General features: G+C 47.4%; 1 protein-coding gene across 1 annotated transcript in view; it reads right to left on the bottom strand.

Moving 5' to 3' along the window:
- Nucleotides 1–23,505, bottom strand: part of GPSM1 (G protein signaling modulator 1) — a 393,869-nt gene that overhangs the window by 369,892 nt on the left and 472 nt on the right. The window lies entirely within an intron of this gene.

Genomic DNA, 23,505 nt, shown 5'->3' with positions numbered 1-23,505 from the left:
CAGAACATAAACACAGTATATACCTGCCAGGTTCGGAGCAAAGGGAACTCCCGGGACGGCGCACCGGACTCCCCCAGGGAGGCCACCAGGAGCGAACCCCTATGCAGGGGCTGTATGGCAATCACCCCAGAAGGCCCAAATGCGCAGCAGCCGGGTCACGAAAGGGCAACAGGTTATAGTCCAAAAATGTCCGTACAGGATGTGGAATGCGGGTCCTAGGGTGGATATGGACCGGAAGGGACTGGGCACAAGCCCCAACCAGAGACAGCAGAGTCCGGGACCAGCGAGGGCAAAGCTCGATGAGACCAGGTGGAGTCCAGGGCCGGTGTCAGGTGATTCCCCAGGATCCAAAATAACAACCAGGAAACGAGAGCCGCGGAGCAGGAGTAGACCGGAAGCAGCGTACTCAGGCAACTAGACTAGGCTTAGGGGCGGCTTTTATACAGAAGAACAGGAGAAGGGCAACAGAACAGAAAACTCCATGTTAACAAAGGGCAAGATCCATCAGAAGCAAGCTGGAAATCCTGGAACTCTGACAGCCTTGACCAGGGCAGATCAAAGTGCGCCTGCGCAGGACCGCAATGCCGGCCTGTGTGGAAGATGTAGGACATCCATACTGGGCTGGGAAGAAGGAGGACGGTGATCGCAGCAGAGAGGAGGCACCGGACCAGAGAGCAGTGACATCCATACTGGGCTGGGTAGAAGGAGGACGGTGATCGCAGCAGAGAGGAGGCACCGGACCAGAGAGCAGTGACATCCATCGGACGGCCCCGTAGGTGAGTATAATCAGTGTTTTTTACATTATACAGAGTGGCCTGGGCTCTTATATACAATATTCTAGAATACTCACTGGGGCTGGCCGCAGCTTATAGTCGCCAAATCTGGTGACATGTTCCCTTTAAGTATCCCTAAGTGTGTATGTTCATAGGTAGTGGATATATGCAGGTTCCCTGGATATAAAAAAACAAAAAAACGAGGATACAATTATAACAAATTCTACACACACAAAAGGAAAACGTCCATTGCCTCAACTGTACTGCGGAGTGAATCTTAAATCTGCAGCATTGTCGATTCTTTCTGCAGATTTTCACCAATTTTATTGCAATAAAATTGGCAACAAAATCTGATGGAAAATGCAACAGAATCCACAAAACGTTTCGTCCGTCACGTGTACTTATCATTCACTACAAAAAGCAATGAGGAGGAGCAATGAGAAAGAGCCACAGACACACAAAAGAAAGCGATGCTGCTTTCTAGTAAGTGTTTTATCTCACCCCAATGTTGGAGTCGCACCTATGCTGCTCAGTATTGCAGTAAAATTTCCTATATGTTGTAACGCTCATGACCGGTGTAGAGGCAGCGAGCGGGATCACAGGGGGGGTCCAGGGCTTACCCTTTAGAGTGGGGTTTAACTAGGTGCCCACCCGTGAGGTGGACGCCAGGTACCATTCTCAGGAAGTGACCGGGACAGTGGCAGCTGACCTCCTGGACAGGTGATGGACTCACATATAGGCAGGCTGAATACTGACTGAGTAAGGCATTGCGCAGGCACCTTCCCTAATAGGAGGGAGCCTTAACTACACAGTGCCTGTCAACCATAGGCTGAGAGTCATTTCCTGGAAATGGCATGCCAACCCTTTAAGAGGAGGGCCGGTGTGTACGCGTGTCTTAGGTGCACTACCGGAAACCCTGTGCAGCATGTACAGGGCCCGGGAGGGGAAGCAGAACACGTGGACGGTCGTGCGGCAGTCGGGGAGGACGGGACCCAGCTTGGGTGGTTAGTAAGTACTGTACAGAGAAAGGAGAGAAGGAATCACTCATATCTGTGTTTGGTCTGAAGAGGAGATATCATAGCAGCTAGTCTTAAAGCTCTAGCTCAGAGTCAACTGCAGAGGATAAAACCAGTGAATGCAGAATACAAGACAGAAATATTGTTGCTCTTATTCCGAAAAGTCACCTGAAACAACAGGTACATTTGATAAATCACACATGCATTAAATGCTTCCAGGTACACGACTCTTATACACAGGATCATGATTGATTCTTATATACCTATATCAGACTAATTGCATAGGGGAGGGAACAATACAAAACAGAATACCTGTGCGCCCCACGTACGTTTCATTCCCAAGTACAAGCTTTTTGTTTGCTAAATCCACCATGTAGCAGAGAGGGCATTATGTAATCACTTTCGTTACAGGATTAATTAAATAAATACTCTCTATTTAAAGAAAATCCTTGTGAAGTTAAAGGCAGAGGCTTGTGGTGATCAGCGGGAGGCTCCTCCAGTCCCAGCAGGAGTCAGAGATGTATAAAGTCCTCCCGGCGGCCGCTGCCAGACCATGTAATTCTGCCAATTCAAGGCTAAAAGCCGAAATTCTAATAGAAAGGCGCAGAATGCCGGCCAGAGAATGGCAGCCGACGGGGGGTCACATCAGAGCGGGACGCAGCCGATGATAGATACCCTCGAGCAATCCCATCAATGTCTACAAGACACAGGCTTCACCCCGCAGGTAAAGAGGCTGCAGAGAGCTGGAAACTCAGCCGCAAATGACCCCAACTCTATGTGACTGTCAAAGACAGGAAAACAGCCCAAGTGATACACTGTGACCCAAAAGCTGGAAAAAAGGAAATCCCAAAGTCAGCTCCTAATATATTAGAGAACATGGGGAACCGAGGACCCATTACAGGTCAACAATGCACAAAGATCCAGTCTAAAAAATACATGATAAATGCACAAAAGATATGGGACCAGTGTCCTGTGATTGGCTGAACAGGTGATAAAAGCCGATTTTGAAAAACTCCTGGTATCTGCAGGTAAAGAAGTGATATTCGGAATTAAAGGATTCCTGAACTTTCAGACAACCTGACCTCATCGGATAGAAAATGTGATAAAAACACAATCTGCAAATCAATTTATTCATAAATTATATTGTTTTACCCCTTAAAAAGATCACAGAAGTACGCATTGTTAACACAATCCCTTCACTAGCAGCTGAGGTACGGCGACAGACTGCAGGAAGTGGGGGCGGGGCTGTGCGCCTCTACAGGAAGTGGGGGCGGGGCTGTGTGTCTCTACAGGAAGTGGGGGCGGGGCTGTGCGCCTCTACAGGAAGTGGGGGCGGGGCTGTGCCTCTACAGGAAGTGGGGGCAGGGCTGTGCCTCTACAGGAAGTGGGGGCAGGGCTGTGCCTCTACAGGAAGTGGGGGCAGGGCTGTGCCTCTACAGGAAGTGGGGGCAGGGCTGTGCCTCTACAGGAAGTGGGGGCAGGGCTGTGCCTCTACAGGAAGTGGGGGCAGGGCTGCGCCTCTACAGGAAGTGGGGGCAGGGCTGCGCCTCTACAGGAAGTGGGGGAAGAGCTGCGCCTCTACAGGAAGTGGGGGCGAGTCTTTGTTCTGCTCCTATCAAACTACATAGAGGTATAACAGTGATAGACTTTCAGATCCAGGCAGGCAAGCACCTGTGGCAACACAGGCTAGGAAGTAATGCAAAGTGAGCATTATAGGACCTATAATGCTGGCAGAATGCAGATGAAAAAGAACCACCAACTGGAAAAAAAAAGTATGATAAGTAAAGGGGTATGAGAATTGGGACAGTTTCTGTCTGTAATAAATCAGTATCATTTTACTAAGTGACTAGAAGGACCTGTGCTGATGTCATACCCATGTGATCAGAAGGGGCGGTGTCTCAGCAAAAGGAAAAATATTGGCTGAGGCCCCGCCCCTACTGGTCACATGGGTATGACATCAGCACAGGTCTTTCTAGTCACTTAGTAAAACTATTCTAGAATAGAATTAGCATAAATAACAGGGGGAGGACGGACAGAAGGGGGGCAGGAATCACTATGAATACCCACCCCAGCCATCAGTCAAAAAGCTGCTCTTTTTACAAACTTTACTTGCTTGTGTTGCAAAACCTATACATCCTAGCTGACAACTAAAGGCATGTATAGAATCAGCCTGATAGCGCCAGTATAGCACTGTATGTATAGAATCAGCCTGATAGCGCCAGTATAGCACTGTATGTATAGAATCAGCCTGATAGCGCCAGTATAGCACTGTATGTATAGAATCAGCCTGATAGCGCCAGTATAGCACTGTATGTATAGAATCAGCCTGATAGTGCCAGTATAGCACTGTATGTATAGAATCAGCCTGATAGCGCCAGTATAGCACTGTGTGTATAGCATCAGCCTGATAGTGCCAGTATAGCACTGTATGTATAGACTCAGCCTGATAGCGCCAGTATAGCACTGTATGTATAGAATCAGCCTGATAGTGCCAGTATAGCACTGTATGTATAGACTCAGCCTGATAGTGCCAGTACAGCACTGTATGTATAGAATCAGCCTGATAGTGCCAGTATAGCACTGTATGTATAGAATCAGCCTGATAGTGCCAGTACAGCACTGTATGCATAGAATCAGCCTGATAGCGCCAGTATAGCACTGTATGTATAGAATCAGCCTGATAGTGCCAGTATAGCACTGTATGTATAGAATCAGCCTGATAGCGCCAGTATAGCACTGTATGTATAGACTCAGCCTGATAGTGCCAGTATAGCACTGTATGTATAGAATCAGCCTGATAGCGCCAGTATAGCACTGTATGTATAGAATCAGCCTGATAGTGCCAGTATAGCACTGTATGTATAGAATCAGCCTGATAGTGCCAGTATAGCACTGTATGTATAGAATCAGCCTGATAGTGCCAGTATAGCACTGTATGTATAGACTCAGCCTGATAGTGCCAGTATAGCACTGTATGTATAGACTCAGCCTGATAGTGCCAGTATAGCACTGTATGTATAGACTCAGCCTGATAGTGCCAGTATAGCACTGTATGTATAGAATCAGCCTGATAGTGCCAGTATAGCACTGTATGTATAGAATCAGCCTGATAGTGCCAGTATAGCACTGTATGTATAGACTCAGCCTGATAGTGCCAGTATAGCACTGTATGTATAGACTCAGCCTGATAGTGCCAGTATAGCACTGTATGTATAGACTCAGCCTGATAGTGCCAGTATAGCACTGTATGTATAGACTCAGCCTGATAGTGCCAGTATAGCACTGTATGTATAGAATCAGCCTGATAGTGCCAGTATAGCACTGTATGTATAGAGTCAGCCCGATAGTGCCAGTATAGCACTGTATGTATAGAATCAGCCTCATAGTGCCAGTATAGCACTGGCTCCAGGTTATATAGGAAACCCCTGGTGATTGTTGCACTTTAAAGTGCATTTACTATTTTAAAGGGGGTTGTCATAGCAGAAAATACTAAGGACAGGTCATTAAAACTAGATTAATGGGGGGGTTCCGCCATCTGCCCCTTCACCAATAATTTGATAACAGTTCCTGCAGCTCCGGATGTAAACACGCGGCTTCATTCAATGTGTAGCGCCAGATGACAAGTCATCAATAAAATGACAAAAGAAAATGGAGAGGAGCCCAAGTGACCGGCAAGTAAACCCCATTAATGACAAATCACCGGCTTATGTCAAGAATCATTAGTATAAAGAACAATCTAAACTTTATGTACCATTTAAAAAGGAAAATGTTCTCTGCTTATATACAGTGCCTTGCGAAAGTATTCAGCCCCCTTGAATTTTTCAACCTTCTCCCACATTTCAGGCTTCAAACATAAAAGATAAAAAATGTTAAATTAATGGTGAAGAATCAACAACAAGTGACACAATTGTGAAGAGGAAGGAAATTTATTGCTTATTTTAAAAATAAATATCTGTAAATCGAGGCGTGCAATATTATTCATCCCCTTTACTTTCAGTGCAGCAAACTCCCTCCAGAAGGTGATTGAGGATCTCTGAATGATCCATTGTTGTCCTAAATGACTGATGATAAATATAAGCCCCTGTGTGTAATCAAGCCTCCGTATAACGCCCCTGCTCTGTGATAGTCTCAGGGTTCTGTGTAAAGCGCAGAGAGCATCATGAAGACCAAGGAACACAACAGGCAGGTCCAGGATACTGTTGTGGAGAAGTTTAAAGCCGGATTTGGTTACAAAAAGATTTCCACAACTTTACACATCCCAAGAAGCCCTGTGCAAGCGATCATATTGAAATGGAAGGATCATACCACTGCAAATCTACCAAGACCCGGCCGTCCATCCAAACTATCATCTCACACAAGGAGAAGACTGATCAGATGCAGCCAAGAGGCCCATGATCCCTCTGGATGATCTGCAGAGATCTACAGATGAGGTGGGAGAGTCTGTCCATAGCACAACAATCAGTCTACACTGCACAAATCTGGCCTTTATGGAAGAGAGGCAAGAAGAAAGCCATTTCTCAAAGATATCCATAAAAAGTGTTGTTTAAAGTTTCCCACAAGCCCCTGGAGACACCAAACATGTGGAAGGAGGTGCTCTGGTCAGATGAAACCGAAATCACACTATGTGGGCACAATGCCAAACGATAAAAGCAACACAGCTCATCACCCTGAACATACCATCCCCACTGTCAGACATGGTGGAGGCAGCATCATGTTTTGGGCCTGCTTTTCTTCAGCAGGGACAGGGAAGATGGTTAAAATTGATGGGAAGATGGATGGAGCCAAATACAGGACCATTCTTGAAGAAAACCTGTTGGAGTCTGCAAAAGCCCTGAGACTGGGACGGAGATTTGTCTTCCAACAAGACAATGACCCAAACATAAAGCAAAATCTACAATGGAATGGTTCACAAATAACCGTATCCAGGTGTTAGAATGGCCAAGCCACAGTCCAGACCTGAACCCAATCGAGAATTTGTGGAAAGAGCTGAAAACCGCTGTTCACAAACGCCTCCATCCAACCGCACTCAGCTCCAGCTGTTTACAAAGGAAGAATGGACGAGAATTTCACCTCTCCATGTGCAAAACTGATAGACTCATACCCCAAGAGACTGCAGCTGTAATCACAGCAAAATGGGGCGCTACAAAGGATTCACTTACAGGGGGTGAATATTATTGCACGCCCCAATTTACAGTTTATTTTTTTTTTTAAATGTTTAAAATAAACAAATTTCGTCCAACTTCACAATTGTGTCACTTGTTGATTCTTCAACATTAATTTAAAAATTTTTATCTTTATGTTTGACGCCTGAAATGTGGGAAAAGTTTGAAAAATTCAAGGGGGTGAATACTTTTGCAAGGCACTGTATGTAAACACATTGTGTCAGGATGGCAATTAACATAACTGCTATGATTCACACAGGGAATTAGTGTAGCTTTATAGGATCGGGGGGTACAGTGGTGATTGGATGATTTCCCAGGGACCAGGGTGTGTTAAATGCTCCCCAAAAAACATTCAAATCCAGAAATGTCGTTTAACGTCCCATTTTGGCAGCGGTGGAACAGTAATGCGGGTGATGAGGAGACGTTTCAAGATAAAAATGTTATCTCCGTTGTTTTCCAGCAGGTGGCGCTATAGGTAGTTTCATTGTGTAGCGCATGGCTACTTTACTATACCTAGACACCACTTCTATGCCTATAGCTGCCGCCGTTCTCAAGGTAATGGCGGTGGCCAGGATATGGGTGGACACAGTATATATATATTATATATGTAAAAAGTTTTACGGATGTGATTCTAGCGCGTCTTCTCGCACATTAGCAATGTCTGGCCCCCATTTTTTACGCTTCCTGAATGATGGGGTCTGAGGAAACATATAAATGTAATGATTATGAATGTGCGGTTTCCTGACGTGATGTTTGGCCGGTGCTGCGTTACAATAGATCCCAGCGCTGTTTGTTATTTGCAGTGTGCACAGCGGTCTACAGCGTGTTCTGTGCGGAGTGAAGACGCTCCTCAGACTATATGTATACTATATGTATACTGTACTAGAGACATTATATATCTGATCACTTCTGCTACTCGCTCCATTATGACAGCGGGAAATGTACGAGCCATCGCACGGCTCCTGCATGGAAACTGCAGTTGCTATAGTAACAGTCCGTCGTGTAACAGCCTATAAAGTTATGGGCTACGTCCACCCTTATAACCCATTGTTGTGGTGGCCCCATAAATCTGAACCAAATATAAAATAATAATAATCTATAGTTCTGTGTCCTCAGCTCTCATACACATACATGTGTCTCCATGGTGACAGGCTATAAACAAAACCTGCAGATATAGATGAATGTAGGGAGTATGGCTGTGGGATCACACAGGATTCCAGGGTGGTCTGTAACCATGGCGACACATAGGAAATCAACTAACATCACAGGGAATCATGGAAACTTGTGGAATCTTCCCTTTAACTCTATTGATCATTTTTTTCTACGTGTGTATAATTTGCTGTCGTCGCTGGTAACCTGCAGACATTATTATTCTGTAATCCCCAGCGACAGTATTACTAAGGGGTGAGGATATTCCGGGATAGCCACACGCGGGGGATACTTGTACCAGGCGTCTATATATATATATATAGGCTCTGTCCCTGGCTATACAGGGCGGTATATATACTGTATGCATGGTATGCTGCTGCTTGTCATTATGGATGGGTATTTAGCTGTAATATGGTCCTATTACATATTAGTCCAGCTTCTGACTGCTTTATGCGCTCCTCTATTCATCTCATTTCAAATTTAGCATCTGAAAAGTTTAATTTATATATATATATATATACACACGTCATCAGGTATTAGAGTTATTTTTACTAAATTCATATGAATTACAGCAACACTTGCCCTTCTTATTATACTCATATTCTTACTCGTGCCCATGTGTGTATTTTTTCTGGATTAGTATATCCATTCCTCACTCATATTTATATTATATATACACACGTAATACATACTAATTATATATGTGCGTAATATATATATATATATATATATATATATATATATACACATACACACACACACACACACATACATACACACACATATATATATATAATTAGTATGTATATGTGTATATATAATATAACTATGAAGGAGGAATGGATATACTAATCCAGAAAAAATACACACACAGTACAGAGCAAACGTTTGGACACACCTTCTCATTCGAAGAGTTTTCTTTATTTTCATGACTCTGAAAATTGTAGATTCACATTGAAGGCATCAAAACTATGAATTATCACATGTGGAATGAAATACTTAACAAAAATGTGTGAAACAACTGAATCTGTCTTATATTCTAGGTTCTTCACAGTCGCCGCCTTTTGCTTTGATTACTGCTTTGCACACTCTTGGCATTCCTTGATGAGCTTCAAGAGGTAGTCACCGGAAATGGTCTTCCAACAGTCTTGAAGGAGTTCCCAGAGATGCTTAGCACTTGTTGGCCCTTTTGCCTTCACTCTGCGGTCCAGCTCACCCCAAACCATCTCGATTGGGTTCAGGTCTGGTGACTGTGGAGGCCAGGTCATCTGGCGCAGCCCCCATCACTCTCCTTCTTAGTCAAATAGCCCTTACACAGCCTGGAGTGTGTTTGGGGTCATTGTCCTGTTGAAAAATAAATGATGGTCCAACTAAACGCAAACCGGATGGAATAGCACGCCGCTGCAAGATGCTGTGGTAGCCATGCTGGTTCTATGTGGTAATTCATAGTTTTGATGCCTTCAATGTGAATCTACAATTTTCAGTCATAAAATAAAGAAAACTCTTTGAATGAGAAAGTGTGTCCAAACTTTTTGACTGTTACTGTACATACACACATATACACACATACCTACATACTAATTATATATATTAGTATGTGTTTCATATATACATGAAACATACTACTGTGTGTGCAGAATTATTAGGCAAGTTGTATTTTAGAGGATTTTTTTATTAGTGATCAACAACTATGTTCTCAATCACCCAAAAGACTCATAAATATCAGAGCTTAAATTTTTGGCAGTTGGAGGGGTTAATATTTTGGCAGTTGGAGGGGTTTAGATTTGGCTTCTTAGGAGGATCTGTTTGTGCAGGTGACTATTACTGTGCAGAATTATTAGGCAACTTAATAAAAACCAAATCTATTCCCATCACTTGTTTATTGTCACCAGGAAAACCAATATAACTGCACAAAATATAGAAATAAAACATTCCTGACTGCAGAAACAAAACCCAAAAAATGAGTGCCCAATATCACCCCCTTTCTTTCTGATGACCCTCAGCAGCCTCCATCCATAGATTCTGTCATTGCTGGATCTGTTTACCATACACATTGCGGGCAGCAGCCTCCACACTCCACAGCCTCCACACACACTGCTCCCAGAGGTGCACTGTTTTCCCTCCCTGTAGAGCTCAAATTTTATGAGGGACCACAGGTTCTCTATGGGGTTCAGATCAGGTGACAAGGGGGCCACGTCATTATTTTTTTCATCTTTTAGCCCTTTACTGGCCAGCCGCGCTGTGGAGTAGTTGGATGCATGTGATGGAGCATTGTCCTGCAGGAAAATCATGTTTTTCTTGAACGATAGCGACTTCTTTCTGTACCACTGCTTTATTTAAAACACGACGCACTAATAAGAGACAAAAACCACAGCTGGAAAAAAAAAAAAAAACAAGATTAAATGCACTCAAAGACGCCATGAAAAAAACTCATGCAACCTAAATGAGCTAATAAATGCACGAATGCTGCAAAATAAAACACGCACTACTCGTAAATACTCATGGTGGGAATTGAGCCTTGGCTCGGTATGGGACGTCCACCTTCACTTGCAGCACAGAATTGATCGGTCATATAACCGGTGGTCCGGCCATTTCTCCAAAAGTGTCCTAGGAGCCGTTTTTCAACACAACACCGCCAGGACGCATGTTACTCGCGCTACTGTGAGCCACCTGCGAGGTCTAAACCTGCTCCCATGGCTGCAGCGTCTCCGGACTTGTCTCCCATCGAGTACATCGGGGACATCATTGGTCAGGAATTTCAAAAGGCGCTGCCAGCAGAGGATCTTGATAATTTATCCAAGTGCTTCAGCGGCAGAACACAGTGAATAACCTCAGCGATAGCAGTTGAGGCTGGAAGTGCCGGGATTTCTGCACGTGGAGCTCAGAAATCTAAATTTTACACACATTTTGTTTCCATTTCTTTGAAGATCCTTACCCTCTCTGTCCACCATGTGATTTCCAAGACAAAGACTTTTCTTTTTGGAGTTGCAAATTATGTTTCACTGTGAGTTGCGCACTATGCTAAATGGCATGGGACGGTCATTTATAGACATTTGTATGACTGTATAATATATGGGTTACCATCTAAATTACCGCGCAATGTAAGGTTGGCTCATACCATCAATGTGTAAAAAGGGTTTGCGCCAACCCAAGAGGGGATCAGGGATGACCCAAGTTCACAAACTCAGTGTAAAGCTACCACTAGAGGGCGCAGGGACTCAGGTAGAGGAAGAACTCCTGAGTGCAGGAAGACAGAGGCCCACTAGAGGTCGCTAACACAAGCACAGGGATAGTCAGTCAGGGTCTATGCCGGGATGTCACGTCTGTACCGAACGGTAAGCAAGCCAAAGTCAAAGAACAGAGCCGAGATCGGGAGAACAAGCACAAGAGAGGGAGTGGAGGTGAGGACACGGACCAAGACCGGAATCGGGAGGGTAGGGGGGTCAGGGAGGACGGTACTGGATATGGGGACTTGATCAGAGTACACTCACAGGGACTAGTTGCACGCTGCAGAGTAAGAACTATTACTGGCGGCGTCACGGAGGTAACAACACCAAGAAATAGTGATTGCCGGAATGAGGAACGACCGAACGCCCCTCCCCTCGGACCTAACCTCGAAGACAACATACATGCGCTGGCTCTGCAGAGTCAAAGCCATGCTAAACACTCAGCCCTAGCATTTCGGCCGAGGAAGAGATCATCTCCCCAGAATACTAAGGAAGGCGCCATTATGAATCACAAAAAAACCTGCAACCACTCGAATATGGTAGGGGATCACAATGTCATATGAAAAACCAATTGCCAATATTATGTCCTTTGCTTGTCATCGTCTGTGACCATTATATGTGTAGCGCCCCTGAAGCCATGAGAGAGCTACAAGGTACTACACCCCCCCGGGATGCAGGGCCTACTTCCGTAGGGACCCGGAGACCCAGTGCTGGTAACATCAAAAACCCAGGTAATCCCAGTTTTCCCCAACAATCCCCCATACAATGGTACTTAGCTAGGGTGGGATCATGGATGGCCGCCTAGAGGTGGAGCCAGTCTAGTCCACTAGTTGACCCGGTGGGAGGGGCAGACAGTGGAGAGTAGTTAGTTTAGTGTGAGGAGTAGTTGGAGATGAGAGGAGACTGTGACGCGGGTTCACGGTGATCTGGTACCCAGGAGAGTAGTTGCCAGTGGAGTATGGTGGAGTACTCCCGGAACTATGCACCGACGGGGTACAGGACCCTAGGACAGGAAAGAGCTCCAAGCCGACCTGTTAACACCTGCACAGCGAGGGGACCATCAAGGACCTCACTGACCCTAAAGAATTCGAAGGCTCAGTAGCAATGGGAGAACCGGGGACAGAACCAGAGACTCCAGAGGTGGACAAACCACAGACCGGGGACCCCCAGTGTTCTCTACCAAGGGGACCCACTTACCAGAGACAGGTAGAGGGGAAGAAGGAACCAGAGAACCAGACTGGCACTGGGACGAAGGGGACCTGGAGGAGAAACCAGTCGGCCTCGGGCGACCAGTTAACATCCAAAGTGAGTAACCAGTTGCATTGAATACCTGTGTGGACTCCTTCTTCCGACGTCACCATACACTGGGGCAATGCCCTACCTGCGGAGGGCCCGAGTCATCAGAGCTGCAAATACCATCAGCCCCAGCAAAACCTGCAGCGGCGGCCCCTACACTTACCGCAACACCGCAAGTGGCGTCACAAATAACTTTATTCACCAATCCCCTGTAAATATCCCCCATTACAAAAAGGGCCCAGGGCACGGAACCGGGAATGGCCACCATCGTGACATCCCCGGCACAGAGTGCCCCATATCCCTGGGTGTTACACGTGCCACCGGAGAATCCCTACGTGACAGGAGACAGAAAATGCGTCATGTATGGGGAGCGAGTCGCAGGAGAAGGCTGACTTTCCCAGGATCTTCCCTCCCTGTCCGGTCCGCAGTCGGTTGGCCACGGAAGGTGCTTCGTCTCGTGGCTTCAGAGCAGCCAGCAGCAGGATACGGCAAGAAGAAAGATTTAGTGCTACAAGTTAATGAATTGCGCGGCTCAGGGCCTACTGGTTAGTTAAACCCTCTAGTGCCCTTGTTGCCCATGTTATGAAGCGGTGGTTTACAGCTCATGCATCGCCCCCCCCCCCCCCCCCCCCCCACACACACACACAAAATTTCAAGCAGATTTACAGTGGTATTCACATCACCAAACGTTTGCTGGGACCTCAACAATCCAGAAATCCTGGCTCTGCACCCCCCGGTGTGAATGGAGCAGAAGTGACGTGGACGCTCGACCTCGGCTCCACGCACGGTCTACGGCCTTCCCATAGAGAATGAATGAGGCAGATTTCGAATGATTGCACCTCTGCTGCATTTAAGACCGCGCTCTACCGTCCTCGGGTTTTAGAGCCCATTCTCGGGGCCCAGTGATCAGTAAGTTATAGGCTAGGGTATGACTTCAATATTATTGGGCTATATAACTCTGCACTGGTAGAAGTGAGCGGCCGTCATCCCCTGAGCCGGACATTGCTGCAGCCTTCCCTCCCTCGGTCATCCATTCTCCTGAATAAGACGTGGAACATCCCTTTAAGTAAAATGACATACATGGTCTCGGACACACATCGTCACTATGTTGAATTTCTTTACTGGGTACAAAGTCATAAACATGAAATGTGTTGCATTTAAAAGGGGTTATTCCGAAAATAGCAAGTTAACCCCTTCCTGATCACTGGGGTCGCGAGTGCTAGGATTATTATTAAGCATTGTCTATATAGCGCCATCATATTGCGCAGCTCTTTACAGACATCACTGCCCCCATTATGGTCCCGAGAATAGGGCTCCGGCCAACTTCAATGGAGCAGGGGTGCGAATGCTCAACCTCTATGGGACAGCCGGGGAAAAACAAGCTTTTACTTATTGTTTGGCGTGGAATTTCCAGCATGTCGGATTTAAAGGGCCAGTAAGCCTAAATATACAACTTCCCTAACACATCGGGGTATTGTGGGGGGTCTGTAAAGTGCTGTGGAAGTAATGGTGGTCTTCAAGTCAGCATAATAACTATATTCACACACTGGTGGACACAAGAAAAAGCCCCTGTGCGAGAAAAGTATATAATAAATAAGTATATGGCCCTTTTCAGTCCAAGAACTCATTAAAATGGGCAATTCCACCTGTTTCCAATCCCCCCCTTACCTCTCGATCCCTGTGCAGCTGCCCCAATGACACGTGCGCCCCTGTATTCACAAGACAGCTGGTTTAATGGAGGCCCCCAAAGCCCCCTCTGTCAATGGAGCGGTGAACGCAATCTCAAATATCGTCTAAGAAGCTGCAATCCCCGTTAGTCCCATAGAAGTGAATGGACCGTTGCTTCGATCATTACACGAGGACGGGTGGACCCCAACAATGCATTTTATCACCTAGTTTGTGTGAAACCTCTTTAGTAGTCGCACACATTTGTATTAGAAGCAGACATTTTTTCCGCTGTCCTCACGATTCTTAGCACGGTTCGGTCATTGACAAATGCGATAAATCCACGGCTAAGAATTTAGTGAGATACAGCTCTGGCAAAAACTAAGAGGACAGTCCACATTCCACATTGTCAGTTTTTCTGATTTTTCTCTTTCTATTTGTGAGTAAAATGTAAATTGTTCTTTATTCTATAATCTCCTGACGACGTCTCCGGATTCCAGCAATAAATATTCTATTTATTTACTGACAATGAGAAATGGCAACAATGGACAGAATGCACAGAATGGACAGAATGGACAGAATGCACAGAATGGACAGAATGCACAGAATGGACAGAATGCACAGAATGGACAGAATGGACAGAATGGACAGAATGGACAGAATGGACAGAATGGACAGAATGGACAGAATGGACAGAATGGACAGAATGGACAGAATGGACAGAATGGACAGAATGGACAGAATGGACAGGAGGCACAGGATACACAGGATACACAGGAGGCACAGAATGCACAGGAGGCACAGAATGCACAGGAGGCACAGAATGCACAGGAGGCACAGAATGCACAGAATGCACAGGAGACACAGGAGGCACAGGAGGCACAGGAGGCACAGGAGACACAGGAGGCACAGAATGCACAGGAGGCACAGAATGCACAGGAGGCACAGGAGGCACAGGAGGCACAGGAGGCACAGGAGACACAGAATGCACAGAATGCACAGGAGGCACAGGAGGCACAGGAGGCACAGGAGGCACAGAATGCACAGAATGCACAGAATGCACAGGAGGCACAGAATGCACAGGAGGCACAGGAGGCACAGGAGGCACAGGAGGCACAGGAGGCACAGGAGGCACAGAATGCACAGGAGGCACAGGAGGCACAGGAGGCACAGAATGCACAGGAGGCACAGGAGGCACAGGAGGCACAGGAGGCACAGGAGGCACAGAATGCACAGAATGCACAGAATGCACAGGAGGCACAGAATGCACAGAATGCACAGGAGACACAGAATGCACAGGAGGCACAGAATGCACAGAATGCACAGGAGGCACAGGAGGCACAGAATGCACAGGAGGCACAGGAGACAGGAATGCACAGGAATGCACAGGAGGCACAGGAGGCACAGGAGACACAGGAGACAGGAATGCACAGAATGCACAGGAGGCACAGAATGCACAGAAGGCACAGAAGGCACAGGAGGCACAGAATGCACAGAATGCACAGGAGGCACAGAATGCACAGAATGCACAGGAGACACAGGAGACACAGGAGACACAGGAGACACAGGAGACACAGGAGACACAGGAGGCACAGGAGGCACAGGAGACACAGGAGACACAGGAGACACAGGAGGCACAGAATGCACAGGAGGCACAGAATGCACAGGAGGCACAGGAGACACAGGAGACACAGGAGACACAGGAGACACAGGAGACACAGGAGACACAGGAGACACAGGAGACACAGGAATGCACAGAATGCACAGGAGCCACAGAATGCACAGGAGCCACAGAATGCACAGGAGCCACAGAATGCACAGGAGCCACAGAATGCACAGGAGCCACAGAATGCACAGGAGCCACAGAATGCACAGGAGCCACAGAATGCACAGGAGCCACAGAATGCACAGGAGCCACAGAATGCACAGGAGCCACAGAATGCACAGGAGCCACAGAATGCACAGGAGGCACAGAATGCACAGGATACACAGAATGCACAGGAGGCACAGAAGGCACAGAAGGCACAGGATACACAGGAGACACAGGAGGCACAGGAGACACAGGAGACACAGGAGGCACAGAATGCACAGGAGACACAGGAGACACAGGAGGCACAGAATGCACAGGAGGCACAGGAGACACAGGAGGCACAGAATGCACAGGAGACACAGGAGACACAGGAGACACAGGAGACACAGGAGACACAGGAGACACAGGAGACACAGGAGACACAGGAGACACAGGAGACACAGGAGGCACAGAATGCACAGGAGACACAGGAGACACAGGAGGCACAGAATGCACAGGAGGCACAGGAGACACAGGAGGCACAGAATGCACAGGAGACACAGGAGACACAGGAGACACAGGAGACACAGGAGACACAGGAGACACAGGAGACACAGGAGACACAGGAGACACAGGAGACACAGGAGACACAGGAATGCACAGAATGCACAGGAGCCACAGAATGCACAGGAGCCACAGAATGCACAGGAGCCACAGAATGCACAGGAGCCACAGAATGCACAGGAGCCACAGAATGCACAGGAGCCACAGAATGCACAGGAGCCACAGAATGCACAGGAGCCACAGAATGCACAGGAGCCACAGAATGCACAGGAGCCACAGAATGCACAGGAGCCACAGAATGCACAGGAGCCACAGAATGCACAGGAGCCACAGAATGCACAGGATACACAGAATGCACAGGAGGCACAGAATGCACAGGAGGCACAGAATGCACAGGAGGCACAGAATACACAGGATACACAGAATACACAGGATACACAGGATGCACAGAATGCACAGGAGACACAGGAGACACAGGAGACACAGGAGACACAGGAGACACAGGAGACACAGGAGACACAGGAGACACAGGAGACACAGGAGACACAGGAGACACAGGAGACACAGGAGACACAGAATACACAGGAGGCACAGAATACACAGGAGGCACAGAATACACAGGAGACACAGAATACACAGGAGGCACAGAATACACAGGAGGCACAGGAGACACAGGAGGCACAGGAGGCACAGGAGACACAGGAGGCACAGAATGCACAGGAGACACAGGAGACACAGGAGACACAGGAGACACAGGAGACACAGGAGACACAGAATACACAGGAGACACAGAATACACAGGAGGCACAGAATACACAGGAGGCACAGGAGACACAGGAGGCACAGGAGGCACAGGAGACACAGGAGGCACAGGAGACACAGGAGACACAGGAGACACAGGAGACACAGGAGACACAGGAGACACAGGAGACACAGGAGACACAGGAGACACAGGAGACACAGGAGACACAGAATGCACAGGAGACACAGGAGACACAGGAGACACAGGAGACACAGAATACACAGGAGGCACAGAATACACAGGAGACACAGAATACACAGGAGGCACAGAATACACAGGAGGCACAGGAGACACAGGAGGCACAGGAGGCACAGGAGACACAGGAGGCACAGGAGACACAGGAGACACAGGAGACACAGGAGACACAGAATGCACAGGAGGCACAGGAGACACAGGAGACACAGGAGACACAGGAGACACAGGAGACACAGGAGACACAGGAGACACAGGAGACACAGGAGACACAGGAGGCACAGAATGCACAGGAGGCACAGGAGACAGGAATGCACAGGAATGCACAGGAGGCACAGAATGCACAGAATGCACAGAATACACAGAATACACAGGATACACAGGATGCACAGAATGCACAGAATGCACAGGAGACACAGGAGACACAGGAGACACAGGAGACACAGGAGACACAGGAGACACAGGAGACACAGGAGACACAGGAGACACAGGAGACACAGGAGGCACAGAATGCACAGGAGACACAGGAGACACAGGAGACACAGGAGACACAGGAGACACAGGAGACACAGGAGACACAGGAGGCACAGGAGACACAGAATGCACAGGAGACACAGGAGACACAGGAGACACAGGAGACACAGAATACACAGGAGGCACAGAATACACAGGAGGCACAGAATACACAGGAGGCACAGGAGACACAGGAGGCACAGGAGGCACAGGAGACACAGGAGACACAGAATACACAGGAGGCACAGAATACACAGGAGGCACAGAATACACAGGAGACACAGAATACACAGGAGGCACAGAATACACAGGAGGCACAGGAGACACAGGAGGCACAGGAGGCACAGGAGACACAGGAGGCACAGGAGACACAGGAGACACAGGAGACACAGGAGACACAGAATGCACAGGAGGCACAGGAGACACAGGAGACACAGGAGACACAGGAGACACAGGAGACACAGGAGACACAGGAGACACAGGAGACACAGGAGGCACAGAATGCACAGAATGCACAGGAGGCACAGAATGCACAGGAGGCACAGGAGACAGGAATGCACAGGAATGCACAGGAGGCACAGAATACACAGAATACACAGGATACACAGGATGCACAGGAGACACAGGAGACACAGGAGACACAGGAGACACAGGAGACACAGGAGACACAGGAGACACAGGAGGCACAGGAGGCACAGGAGACACAGGAGACACAGGAGACACAGGAGACACAGGAGACACAGGAGACACAGGAGGCACAGGAGGCACAGGAGGCACAGGAGACACAGGAGACACAGGAGACACAGGAGACACAGGAGGCACAGGAGACACAGGAGACACAGGAGGCACAGGAGACACAGGAGACACAGGAGACACAGGAGGCACAGGAGACACAGGAGACACAGGAGACACAGGAGACACAGGAGACACAGGAGACACAGGAGACACAGGAGACACAGGAGGCACAGAATGCACAGGAGGCACAGGAGACAGGAATGCACAGGAATGCACAGGAGGCACAGAATGCACAGAATGCACAGAATACACAGAATACACAGGATACACAGGATGCACAGAATGCACAGAATGCACAGGAGACACAGGAGACACAGGAGACACAGGAGACACAGGAGACACAGGAGACACAGGAGACACAGGAGACACAGGAGACACAGGAGGCACAGGAGGCACAGAATGCACAGGAGACACAGGAGACACAGGAGACACAGGAGACACAGGAGACACAGGAGACACAGGAGGCACAGGAGGCACAGGAGGCACAGGAGGCACAGGAGGCACAGGAGACACAGGAGGCACAGGAGGCACAGGAGACACAGGAGACACAGGAGACACAGGAGACACAGGAGACACAGGAGACACAGGAGACACAGGAGACACAGGAGGCACAGGAGGCACAGAATGCACAGGAGGCACAGAATGCACAGGAGGCACAGAATGCACAGGAGGCACAGGAGACAGGAATGCACAGGAATGCACAGGAGGCACAGAATGCACAGAATACACAGGATACACAGGATGCACAGAATGCACAGGAGACACAGGAGACACAGGAGACACAGGAGACACAGGAGACACAGGAGACACAGGAGGCACAGGAGGCACAGGAGGCACAGAATGCACAGAATGCACAGAAGGCACAGGAGGCACAGGAGACACAGGAGACACAGGAGACACAGGAGACACAGGAGACACAGGAGACACAGGAGACACAGGAGACACAGAATGCACAGGAGGCACAGAATGCACAGGAGGCACAGGAGGCACAGGATGCACAGAATGCACAGGAGGCACAGGAGGCACAGGAGGCACAGGAGGCACAGAATGCACAGGAGCCACAGGAGGCACAGGAGCCACAGAATGCACAGGAGCCACAGGAGGCACAGAATGCACAGGAGGCACAGAATGCACAGAATGCACAGGATACACAGAATGCACAGGATACACAGAATGCACAGGATACACAGAATGCACAGGATACACAGAATGCACAGAATGCACAGGAGGCACAGGAGCCACAGGATGCACAGGAGGCACAGAATGCACAGGGGCCACAGAATGCACAGGAGCCACAGGAGACACAGGAGGCACAGGAGGCACAGAATGCACAGGAGGCACAGAATGCACAGGAGCCACAGAATGCACAGGAGCCACAGAATGCACAGGAGCCACAGAATGCACAGGAGCCACAGGAGACACAGGAGGCACAGGAGGCACAGAATGCACAGGAGGCACAGACTGCACAGGAGGCACAGGAGGCACAGAATGCACAGGAGGCACAGAATGCACAGGAGGCACAGAATGCACAGGAGGCACAGAATGCACAGGCGGCACAGGAGGCACAGGATGCACAGCGCTTTCACCTCAAATAATGCAAAGAAAACAAGTTCCTCATCATTTACACAACAATATAATAATGTTTTACCTCAGGAAGATTCAGAAATCAATATTTTGTGGAATAACCAGGATTATTAATCCCGGCTTTCCTGCGTCTTGGCCGCTTTCCTCCAGTCTTCACACGGCTTTTGGGGAATCTTATGCCACTGCTGGGGCAAAAATGTAAGCAGTTCTTTGTTTTATGGTGTGTGACTATCCGTCTTCCTCTTGATTACATTCCAGAGGTTTTCAATGGGGTTCAGGTCTGGAGATTGGGCTGTCCATGACAGGGTTTTGATGTGATGGTCCTTCATCAACACATTGATTGACCTAGCTGTGTGGCATCGTGCATTGTCCTGCTGGAAAAACCAGTCCTCAGAGTTGGGGAACATTGCCTGAGCAGAAGGATGCGGCTGTTTTTCCAGGATAAACTTGTATGCGGCTTGATTCAAATGTCTTTCACACAGGTGTTTGTTGAATTTTCGTTACCTAATTTTCAGCTTTGCCCAACACCTGGTCGTCTAATGGTTAGACGGAGACCTGGAGAGGCATGCAAGCCACAATATACTGCACCCACTGTGACATTTGGTGGCGGATCAGTGATGATCTGGAGATGCTTCAGCAAGTCTGGAATTGGGCAGATTGATCTTTGCAAAGGACGTATGAATCAAGCTGCATACAAGGTTATCCTGGAAGAACAGTTCTTCCTTCTCTCAGGCAATGTTCCCCAACTCTGAGAACTGTTTTTTCCAGCAGGACAATGTGATGATGCCACACAGATCGGTCAATCGATGTGTGGATGAAGGACCACCACATCAAAACCCTGTCATGGCCAGCCCAATCTCCAGACCTGAACCCCATTGAAAACCTCTGGATTGTAATTAAGAGGAAGATGGATAGTCACAAGCCATCAAAGAAGACCTGCTTACATTTCTGCACCAGGAGTGGCATATGGTCACCCAAAAGCAGTGTAAAGACTGGTGGAAAGCGGCCAAGACGCAGGAAAGCTGAGATTATACATCATGGTTATTCCACAAAATATTGATTTTTGAATCTTCCTGAGGTAAATTATTATTATATTGTTGTTTATAAATTATTATAAACTTGTAAACTTTGCATTATTTGAGGTGAAAGCGCTGTGCAGTCTGTGTATTCTGTGCCTCCTGTGCCTCCTGTGCATTGTTCTGTTATTTTCACCATTTCTCATTGTAAGAAAATAAATATAACATTTATTGCTGGAAATTGGGAGACGTCGTCAGGAGATTATAGAAGAACAATTTACATTTTACTCACAAATATAAAGAGAAAGATCAGAAAAAGTGAACATTTGGAAGTGGTCTCTTCATTTTTGCCAGAGCTGTGTGTATTTCTAATTTTCTGCATATATTTGCCTTCTGGATACACATTTAACCCAAAATGAAAATCATAAAATAATCTGATACATAAGGTTTTCTCCAATGCAGGAAAGCTGCTGTGCATAGGTAACAACTTCTCCCTTCCTGTGCATAGCACAATATCTTCCCCCTAGCTTGCTGGCACCTCCACAATAAAGAAGTATTAGGCCACATTCAGTATTTTACACCAGCATTTGTGAGCTAAAACCAGGAGGGGGTAAAATGCAGAAGTGGTGCCCGGGTTTCTATTATGTTTGTTCCACTCCCAATTTTGGCTTCCAAATACTGATGTAAAAAAGCAATGTGCAACCATTGTCAGTGGCTTCACCTGGCCCATATATATATATATATATATATATATATATATATATATATATATATATATATATATATATATATATATATATATATATATATATACCATAGCTATATCCTCAGCACCTCTTCTAGGCTCCATTCCAGAAAGCAATGTGCAACCATTGTCAGCGGCTTCACCTGGCCCATATATATATATACCATGGCTATATCCTCAGCCCCTGTTCTAGGCTCCATTCCAGAAAGCAATGTGCAACCATTGTCAGCGGCTTCACCTGGCCCATATATATATATACCATGGCTATATCCTCAGCACCTGTTCTAGGCTCCATTCCAGAAAGCAATGTGCAACCATTGTCAGCGGCTTCACCTGGCCCATATATATATATACCATAGCTATATCCTCAGCCCCTGTTCTAGGCTCCATTCCAGAAAGCAATGTGCAACCATTGTCAGCGGCTTCACCTGGCCCATATATATATATATATATATATATATACACCATAGCTATATCCTCAGCACCTCTTCTAGGCTCCATTCCAGAATGCAATGTGCAACCATTGTCAGCGGCTTCACCTGGCCCGTATATATATATACCATGGCTATATCCTCAGCACCTGTTCTAGGCTCCATTCCAGAATGCAATGTGCAACCATTGTCAGCGGCTTCACCTGGCCCGTATATATATATACCATGGCTATATCCTCAGCACCTGTTCTAGGCTCCATTCCAGAATGCAATGTGCAACCATTGTCAGCGGCTTCACCTGGCCGTGTATATATATATATATATATATATATATATATATATATATATATATATACCATAGCTATATCCTCAGCCCCTGTTCTAGGCTCCATTCCAGAAAGCAATGTGCAACCATTGTCAGCGGCTTCACCTGGCCGTGTATATATATATATATATACCATAGCTATATCCTCAGCACCTGTTCTAGGCTCCATTCCAGAAAGCAATGTGCAACCATTGTCAGCGGCTTCACCTGGCCGTGTATATATATATATATATATACCATAGCTATATCCTCAGCACCTGTTCTAGGCTCCATTCCAGAATGCAATGTGTAACCATTGTCAGCGGCTTCACCTGGCCCATATATATATATATATATACACCATAGCTATATCCTCAGCACCCGGTCTAGGCTCCATTCCAGAATGCAATGCTGCTCACAGCCCCCCATTGTCGCTTGTCCTCGGCTGAGGATATCAATGTTGCTGGCGACCCCTCAATACA

This window comes from Anomaloglossus baeobatrachus, chromosome 9 (genome assembly GCF_048569485.1).
Source record: "Anomaloglossus baeobatrachus isolate aAnoBae1 chromosome 9, aAnoBae1.hap1, whole genome shotgun sequence".
NCBI classification, from domain to species: Eukaryota; Metazoa; Chordata; class Amphibia; order Anura; family Aromobatidae; genus Anomaloglossus; species Anomaloglossus baeobatrachus.
The sequence above is the reverse complement of the archived record's forward strand: the minus strand, read 5'-3'. Positions and strand labels throughout refer to the sequence as shown.